This window comes from Gavialis gangeticus, unplaced genomic scaffold (genome assembly GCF_001723915.1).
Source record: "Gavialis gangeticus isolate Ggan-Ray unplaced genomic scaffold, GavGan_comp1, whole genome shotgun sequence".
NCBI classification, from domain to species: Eukaryota; Metazoa; Chordata; order Crocodylia; family Gavialidae; genus Gavialis; species Gavialis gangeticus.
The window spans coordinates 10072735-10082267 of NW_017729025.1; the positions used below are offsets into that span (position 1 = coordinate 10072735).

A 9533-nucleotide genomic window follows, 5' to 3' on the forward strand; every position below is an offset into this window, starting at 1 on the left:
TTGATTTTGAGATTATGTAAAATGATGATAGATCAGCATTATATTCTAGTTTTTTAATTCATTAAATGTAATGGTTACTATGTTTCAGATGGATGAAAGTTATTCTGCAGGAAATGTCAATCCTGTATCTCCACACAAAGATATTGGTATGTTTGGAAGTAAAAAGTACTTTTATACGCTAAACTATTTTATTTATCATTATGTAACTGATCCTTGGCCCCTGATTAGCCAAAACAGTAATGTCACAATGGTAAAATTGTGAGACTGTAATTTTGTGGTCCATTGTATACATGTGTATTTGGACCAACACAAAACTGTCCTGACTCATAAGTAATGAATCCTTACTTCAGAGCTCTGCAGTGATTGGACAGTATTTTCATGAAAAAGGAGGTGTAGAAGAAGAGATAGGCAGGGAGAGCATTAGGCGTGCTTAAAACAAACCATGAGAGGAACACCAAGGTGAAAGGAACAGCTGGAGAAGTTCAAGGGCCAGTCCTTAGAAGGAACTGCTAAATATGGTGAAGTGTGTGTACATGTAATTTTTTTTAGAAAAAAGTATGTGATGTCACATTCTGAAAGACAAAATTCATACGGTTCAGACAGTGGATTTGCCTGTAGCAATGGTTCTCTAAGCATTTCATTTTGCTGATAACTTGGTAAGAGATCACCTCCCCTCCCAACACCCATTTTCACTGCCTCTTGATTTTCAAAGTATTTCATTTTGTAGACAGCCAGAGAGGGCTTTGTAGTTCGACAGAAGAGAGTGAATGCAGTTGTCTCAGGAAATCTTCAATACATGCAGTGGCCTCAAAACTGAGATCCTTGGAACAGCATTTCTAATGCATGAATAAACATACCATTGTATGTTGATAGTCAATAAGATATGAAAGCATGACATTATTTCAAAAACATAGTATGGCAATACCAATATTCTTAAAATGAGTTTTTTTCTAATTTAACAGATTAAGTAAAAATTTGTTTTGTCTGCAGGGAGTTTATTTGGAAAATCAGAAAGTGAGGATGGCTTTACATTTTCCTTTCCCTCTGAGTCATCTTCTAACACATTTGGAGATGGAAAAGATGACTTTAGTTTTCTATTTGCATTTGGACAGGATCAGAGATCATCGCAGTCTTCCTCTATGAAAGGGTTTCACTCTTCATCACAAACTACAAAGCCATTTACATTCTTCTGAATACATCTTATTTCTTCTTGAATTCTTTTGTGACTTAGCCTTGACAAGTGTTTTCAGCATCTTCAGTAAAAATACAAAGCCTTTAACCTCTGTCATTTCATGTAAAAATACATTATTGTATTTGGTGCAAAAACATCTAAATGTTCATTGCTCTTATATATATATTTATATTTAGAGACAATTTTTTGGTTTTATATTTGTTATTTAATATATTGTTTCAGTAAATCTGCTGTTCTCCCTCTAAACTTGAACTTGTTATAAAGAGAAAAATGTCAATTGACAAGAGCATGTTGAGTTTATTTAGTGTGTGTTATGCACCTTTAAGCTTCCAGTTTGAATACATTAATCTATAACAAAGCATGTAGTGGATGGTTTTGCCCAAGCTACTGCCACTACTTAGAACAACACAGCACTTTTTCATGTAATAATGCAGAATTCTGTTCTATACAGCTTAGTATAACATAAATTTAGCTATTTTTCTGTAGCATTAAAAGTTGTTTGAATGTATTTGTTATGTTAAATGCAATATTCATAAATTCATTAACTGTTTTAATGTGTTAAAAAGGTTAGAAATAAACATCTTTGTTAGTTGTTACATTTTTTTCTAAAGGATCAATTTTGTTAACATCTTAACATCTTGTTAGGGTATTCTACCTTCTATTGTCCAGTCAGCAAAGATGATGAATATACGACATAGTGGAAGTAGAATAGGGCCCTTTCCATTATATTTAGTGCCATTTGAAAAAATGTGAAAGCAGAAGAGCACAAAGCAGATTTGATGAAAAGACATCCATCAGCTCTCAGCTAGCTGGTTAGAAGACAGCTGTCCAGCAGGGAGTGCTGAGTAATTTGAAGGGACTTCCTCTAGAACAGGCAGAACTGGATTTCTTCCTGTAAAAAAAATAGCAATTCATTTGAAGAACTCAGAAAGTGCGCAACAGCTTTAAATGTTTTTAACAATCTGGATTCCTTTGGTTGAAATCTCTGGGTTTATCTTATGAATCATGTTTGTACACCTAACAGTGCTAATATTGTGTGGATTGCAAGGCACCCCAGGGTGCCATGGCACCCTGGTTGAGAATCACTGTGTTAGTGAGAGTGTCTGTAATTACGGCACATTAAGTTTAGTACCTGTAATGACAGGTTATGGCGCATTAAGTTTAGTACCTGTAATGACTTAACGCGTTGTAATCAGTACTAATGCACATTAGTGCAAATAAATGGTCTTTTTGTGATGTTAATGCATGGTAGACTAAATATACTGTGCATTAGCACGGGGTTGGCCTGCCATGCTAATGCACAGTAGAAATAGTTTGCACTCGAAGGGTCTCATGTAGATGCACCCAGTGACAGCCAAATCTTCCTCTTGCATGGGGGACAAATCCCATGCAATATAAAATTTGAAACTCTGTTGGATTATTTTTCAGGTTTGCCATAGAATGAACTTCTTCCCCAACAGCAAACTGACAACATACAGAAAGGGAAGCAAGGTGAGAGAAGGCAAGATAATATTATTCAGCCAGCTTAGAGGAAAATGCTACAAATGGGGGGACTAACCAGGTGGAGTAACAGTGATGTTTTACTGTGATGGTCCAGAAATTATGGAAGAGTAAGGCTTTCTTAGGGTGATATCTTTTATGGACCAGCTATGTAGCTGAGAGAAAGCTAGACAAGCTTTTGAATGTAACACATTCTTTGTCAAGTCTTTTATCACATTTCTGGTTTCCTGTGATCAAAAGGCTGTTGCAGAATATCTTATAATTGAAAGCTTGTTTAACTTTATCCCAACCACACACTTGGTCAAATAAAAGATGGCACCCTAAAAAATCCTTGCCTCTCAGGACTAATCAGGAAAAGCACTCAAGCCATGTTTATCATTCCAGGCAACACCTTCAAGCACAGTGCACTGCTCCACTCAGGCCGCCTCCTAATCAGGAAGCAGAGAAGCCCCATCAGTGCTTTGAGCAGAATAATTAGAAGAACGTGACGGTGACAGCCTGCACCAATGCTAACTGGCCTGCCAATAGCATCATGGATATGACTATGCTACTTTCAGTTTAGTGGGAAGATCAGGCAGAGAGCATGCTTCTGCCAGGCATGGTACATTTTTCAGGCAGATGTAAACCAAGTGGGACATGCTTGCTAAAATCATCTCAGCAATAGTCTGCGCTGCCTGCCAGTAAAAGGTGGCCTTCCACTTAGTCTACAAAGCCCTAAGAGGCCTAGAAGCTGCATCCCTTAAGTTCTACTTCTTTGCTAATCTGCCAAAGCCATAAATAATCAAAGCTGGACTACTTTTGTCACTACTGGGTGCATCTACATGTTCATTAATCTGCTGTAGTTACTGCACATTAAGTTTAGTACTTAGATAACCATAGGTGACATGTAGGAGGGACATGGGGGGCAGGGGGAGCACATGCCCGCCCTGATATTGGCTCTCGCTGGCTGGAGAGTGGGGGGTGATGGCCAGTGCCCCCCTGAGATTGTGGGGGTGCCGAGAAAAGCACTGCTGGCACTTCTGCCAGCAGCAGCAATCAGCCGCTGGGGGACCACCCCCACTCCGGTCCTAGTATCAGGAGGCACCAGTTGCCCAGGACAGCCAAATATTAAATCAATGTGCAGTACTGGAGTTACTGCCAGCACACAAGTTTTTACAGACCCTAACTATTAGGCCTGTGCAAAGCAGCTAGTATTTGCTTGGGATTCAGCCAACTCAGGGGATAGTGGTTCGATTCAGTGATTTAAATCACTGTTCCAAGTCGATTTGGCCGAATCTGATTTGGAGATTCGGCTGCTGCCAAATCAGCCAAATCTCCAAATCACACAGGCCCTATTGCCCACCTGCTCTTCCAGCCCACCTGCTCTTCCAGCCCTGCCCAGCCCAAGCTCCCAGCTCTTTGGAAAAGAAAAAGCTGGCACTCACCAGCTCCTGCCCAGCAGGGGGGGAATGATTCCCACTGCCCCCTACTGCCCCATACTACATGGGGGGCTCTGCATGAGCCCCCAGAAGCCCCAAGGCTGCTGCAGCAGTCAGTGAGCTCGGGTTTGTTTTTTGTTTTTGTTCTTAAAGGGCCAGAGGTGGGGCAGGCAGGGCAGCCATGGGGGGCTGGGGGAGTGGGGGGTGGTCAGGAGGCTAGTGGCAGAGGCCCCCACATGGCGTGGGGCAGTGGGAGGTGGTGGGGATTGCCCCCCACCCCCGCCTGGTAGAAGCCAGTGAATGGGGAATTTTTTTTAAAGTGCTGGGAGCTGGGGCCGGGTGGGGCAGCCATGCTGGGGGGCTGAGGGAGCAGGCAGGGGTCGGGGGCACTTAGGAGGGCTGGAGGAGCAGGCAGGGGTCACCACATGGTCCCCTCCCCACTCTTCCAGCCTGCCCTCCCCTGTCCCCTACTTACCAGCTCGGTGTCCGCATCCAGCTCCCTGCTGCAGCAGGCAGGGATTGCCCGAATCACTGAATCTCTCCAAATCTTTTCTGAATTGATTCGGAGAGCTCTGAATCAATTCAGACCTTTTAATTGGTCCCCCAATTCTATTTGGATTCAGAGATTCGGCCACCAAATCAGGCTGAATCTCCTCCAAATTGAATCAGCACCCAAAGCTTCACACAGCCCTACTAACTATGCAGTAGCCTAATACTACTGCACAGTAGTGTATTTGTATGGGTTTTTCCCGGCACACTACTGCACAGTATTATTAGGTGACTGTGAGGTTAGCATCTCATGTAGACACATCCACAGCACCCTCTCTCACCTGCCAAAGTCCTAAACAGGTTCAGGTTCATCTGCGGTAGGTATGTCCCCAGGTGGGGAAAGACAGCAGATTCTGGGCTAGTAGGGAAGTAGCCAGACAGGGACCTGTACGCTGCAAATGCCTATTGCGGGGCTAGCTGCCCAGCAATAGGATAACATGGCAAAGCCCTGTTTAGGTAGCAAGGGCACTCTACAATTTGGCCAGAGAAACAGAAGCTGAAGGTTGAGGGGACACACCTGCAGCCAGACAGGAGAAGCCCTGCCCAGAAGGTGAGGATCCCTGGGACATAAACCTGGGTCCCTGAGGCAGAGGTAGTACAGCCCTGAACTCTACAGGGAGAAGAGTTCCTGTCCATTCAGAATGGCAAGGGGTGGGAGCTGCAGGCTGTGTCAAGTACTCCTAGGGCTGAGAGAGCCAGCGAGTGAGGAGGTAATGGAAGCAGCCAGAGGCTGAACGGCCAGGCCAGAGCTAGTGGGACAAGGCTACCAGTCCACCACCAGAGTAACCTGTAGACTCAGGCTAAGAAAGTCAAAGCCTATACAGGAAGGCAAACAATGGCAGAGTGTCATCTGCAAGGCATGCCCATGGCTATGAGGGTGAAAGGAGGCCATGATTAAGAGTCCTAAGGCCATGGGAGGTGACCATTGGTTCACAGTGCCAGCCAGGCATGAGTAGGTCTGCCAGGGTGCAAGAGACTCTGCAGATAACTCTGTAGTTCTGGGTAGTGGGCAGAGGGCCTGAGACCATGATCAATCAGGTAGGTTGGCCAGGCACTGGTGAGAGCACTCCTGGGGCAGCCTCCCAGTCAATATCAAGGAACATCAAGACTTGGCAGGTAAGATCAGCAGGGAAGGTTATATAGAGGCAGGATCAGGAAGGCCCCAAGGCAGGGGTGGGCAATTATTTTGGGTGGAAGGCTGCTTACCAAGTTTTGGCAAGCTGTTGTGGACCGCATGTGTAGCCCCGCCCCTTGACAGATGCCCGACCCCCTGGTTGCCACCTTGGGACCAGAAGCCCTGCTCCCTAACCTTCACCACCAGTACTCCTTTCAGCAAGGGGTTTTGCCATCTCTGAACCAGAAAAATACCAAATTATATTCTAAAAATCAAACATACTACAACATTCATTAATTTCATTTCAAAAAATATTTTTGTTCTGATTTACATGTGTTTGTGTAGTGTACATAGAGGTGGTAGTATAATAGCTTAAAATGAAGTCTTACTCTTGTATATTGTGGGAGGGTGGGTATAGGTTTGTGGGGTGTGGGGGGAGGTTGTATGTGGAATTTGTGGGGGGCTGTGAGTGTGTGAGGGGAGGGTGGCTAGGGAGGGTTGTGGCTTGTGTGGAGGGGATGCGTTTGCCCACAGCCTGCCCCCCCCCATGGCAGGCAGAGCCCCCACCAGCGCTCCTTCAAGCCCAGGCTCCAGGCTCCTGCCACTCCTGGCCCCAGGGCACAGGCATGGGGCACTCCTGCTCACTGCCACTTGCCCCCTATCTGCCACTGCTGCCCTTCTCCTGCCACTTCCCTCCCCCCACCCCCTCATCACCTCTCTGGCACCACATCCCAGATGTTCCTGTGGCTCTGCTGCTGCAGCTGGGAACCACATGGTGCCAGAGTATAATGGACAGGGGCAGGATAGTGGGGAAATGGCAGCGGCAAGTGAGGGGAAGGGGCAGCAAGCGGATGTGCGGAGCACAGCAAAAGCCAGGCGGGATTGCAGGGCCTGTGCCAGTGCAGTGCCAGTGGGGCCCAAAGTAGGTCAGCAGGAGCGCAGAGGCTCTATGGAGCCTGGCTGGCTCCCTCCTCTCCCTGCTTGAGCAGCGCAGCCTGGCTCCATAGAGCCTCTGACAGCCTGGCCCCACGCTCCCGCTGCTCCACTCTAGGCCCCACTGGCGCTGGCTCCAGTGCACTGGTGCAGGCCCCACGCTCCTGCCCAGCTGTTGCTGTCTATGTAACCACTCGCTGCCCCTTTCCACCCGCCTGCCACTGCCATTTCCCTGCTCCGCTTCCCCCCTGCCCACCTGCCTGCCTGCCCACCCCTCCAGCACCACGTGGTTCCTGGCTGCAGCACTAGGACCACAGCAGCTGGCCTGCCCAGCCCTGAGGACTGGGCAATCACCCATGGTCCTCCCATGGCTTCCCCCCCACCCCTTATCTATATTTCCCTTGGTGCAGGGAGACAGGACCAGCCCCAGGCCAGAAACCTCCAACAGTCCCTGGTAGGCAGAGGCTTCTGGCTGGTGCTCGGGGGCTGGAGCAGAAGGGGGGCTGGGCTGGGCGGGACTTGCTGCTGCAGCTGTTTAGCTCTGCCACTGGCTCCCCCTTGGTCCCACTGCCTGTCATCTTTGACAGGCAGCCAGGGGCAGATAAAAAATTCAGAAATTAATATTTAGGGACCTCACGGGCCAGATAGAATGGCCTGGCGGGCCGCATCTGGCTCAAGGGTCGTATTTTGCCCACCCCCAGTCTAAAGTGTGTCAATGAAAATTTTAGTTGGGAAATTGATTGTTACTTTTTTATGGAGGCAACACTGTTAAGCTTTAATTATGACCAGTATCCCAACCAAAAAAGCTCATCCCTGTCCTGAAGGAGGTAACAAATAGTACATAATGACAAAATTAGACTAATGGTGGGTGGACAATTTAAGTAATCAGGAATAAATGTAAAAGGTAAGAAGTGAAGGAAGGTCTTTTGCTATATTCAAGTGACATCTTTGTTATATGCAGCATTTACTGAGCTCTGATACTATTAGAACAGTGATAGTAAACTATAGTGTATGGCTCCTTTGATATAAAATATAATACAAAACTGTAATACTTTGCTATAAAAATGTAATAGTGACAAAACTGCACTCAAAATATGCTTTCCCAGTTAGCATCTTCTGTCACTTCATGACTGACTTTAGTAATACATACTATATATATATTTGTATTATGTGTGTGTATAAATATACAGATACATAAAATGAGCCAGTTTTATTATGAAGAGTGCTTTTGACCTCAAAAAAAAATCACACTTGAAAAATAGAGGCAGGGTCTCCCTGAATTTACATCTCATGTTCTGGTCCGGGACTGAACTTTTCTCTGAACATAGATTGCCTGTTCTCAAACAATAGTGTTTTAATTCACAGATGGCTCATTGCCACATTCAGTTTTTTAATGATAATTGTAAGTCAAACCTTTGAGAGAAATTCTCCCCTTAGAGTTGTGCTGTTTTTCTCTGCCACATAATTCTTCACTAATTTCATGTGTGAAATGCCCATCAAGAAGAGTTCTGGGCTTGTAACTAATGTGGAAGGTCCAAGGGTTACAGCTCTGAGCCTAATCCACAATCGTGATTAGACAACATTAATTGTAAGTAATGGCTTTCATTTCAGTTATCTGTTGGGAACAAAATAACATGCAAAAATATGACCTGACACTTCACACCCTTTAACCTGACGTGTCACACTCTTAAACAGCTAATTAAAGAGGCTGTTTTCAGTTTTAGCTACTTAAGATGCGATCCTGCAGGTAAATTTTGGGTATTTATTGCTGGCAAGGTCAGACCCTTACTAACAAAGGTTTCATTTAGATCCGCCAAGAGTTTTCAAAGTAGCTAATGCTGCTTAGCTAAATGTTAGAAGTAAAGTAGCATAATTAGGTATCTTCTGGGAAATAGTATAAATACAAAGTTTAGTAGCAGTGACAAAAGAATCACTGCACCATAAGAAAACAATCTTATGTCCTACAGTATTAATATGCTTAAGCATTTCAAGGAATAAGCTTTAAATGCTACTTACTGTAACAGATTGGAATGTGTAGACTTACTGTATTAGAAGGCAGTAATCTCTCTGCTGCAAGGCTGATTGCATGGGCAGCAAGAGTTGGTTAATCCTTTTCAGCCAATGACATAAAATAGGGATTAGTTTTTCATTTACTGCAACTGAGTGGGTTGTTAGGATCCAAAGACACTAATGAGCCTGAGCAGGTGATTGGGATTCTGCTTTCACAGTTGTGGGCTAGTCTAAGAGAAAATAAATCCATCTTATAAGACATAATCATAATTGACAAACATGATGTTTCAGTGATATTTTCTTTTTCCCCTGGAAAAAATGAATGAAGACTCTAGCAGTAGAGCACAAACCTGACCGGCTGACTTTCTCTCTTGGAATTCGAGTTCTTGCCAGATTACTTGCCTTAGAGGCTGAATGGCTCATTTAGAAATCTCTCTGTTGCCTTGCTTTTATGTTCTGCTCTTGATGTCTGCAGAGTTGACACAAGTCACATGCAATCAAGTCTATGTTCCTGGTGGACAGGGCCTGTCCTAATGTTCTCTGACTCACACCCAGGTTGTTTGCAGCTCAGCAGTTCTGCTTCCAGACGCATCGCTTTGTGTTCTGAGGTTAATGTCGTGCTGAGAAAGTGCCTCGTGGCACAGTGTTTCTCTAATCCTGTACCTTGCTTGATTTGATGTGAAGACGATGCTCTTTTTAGCACTTGTAACACATTTACCTTTGCAAAGGTAACTCTGTATTTGTTCAGCCTTGTGTGCTCTTCAATCATTGATTATATTCTTTAAGCAGCCCTTTACTGCTGGCGTTCCTGTCAAAT

General features: G+C 44.9%; 1 long non-coding RNA gene across 2 annotated transcripts; it reads right to left on the bottom strand.

Annotated features, from left to right (window-relative positions):
• Positions 1–1479: 1479 nt before the first annotated feature.
• On the bottom strand, positions 1480–9206 carry LOC109298341. Of its 2 annotated transcripts, none has more exons than XR_002097591.1 (2): positions 8723–9206; positions 1480–2084 (listed from the first exon to the last, which is right to left on the bottom strand). It is a non-coding gene; the product is annotated as an uncharacterized LOC109298341 (long non-coding RNA). The 2 variants fall into 2 exon arrangements; XR_002097590.1 differs by having other exon boundaries at positions 8751–9202.
• Positions 9207–9533: the final 327 nt, after the last annotated feature.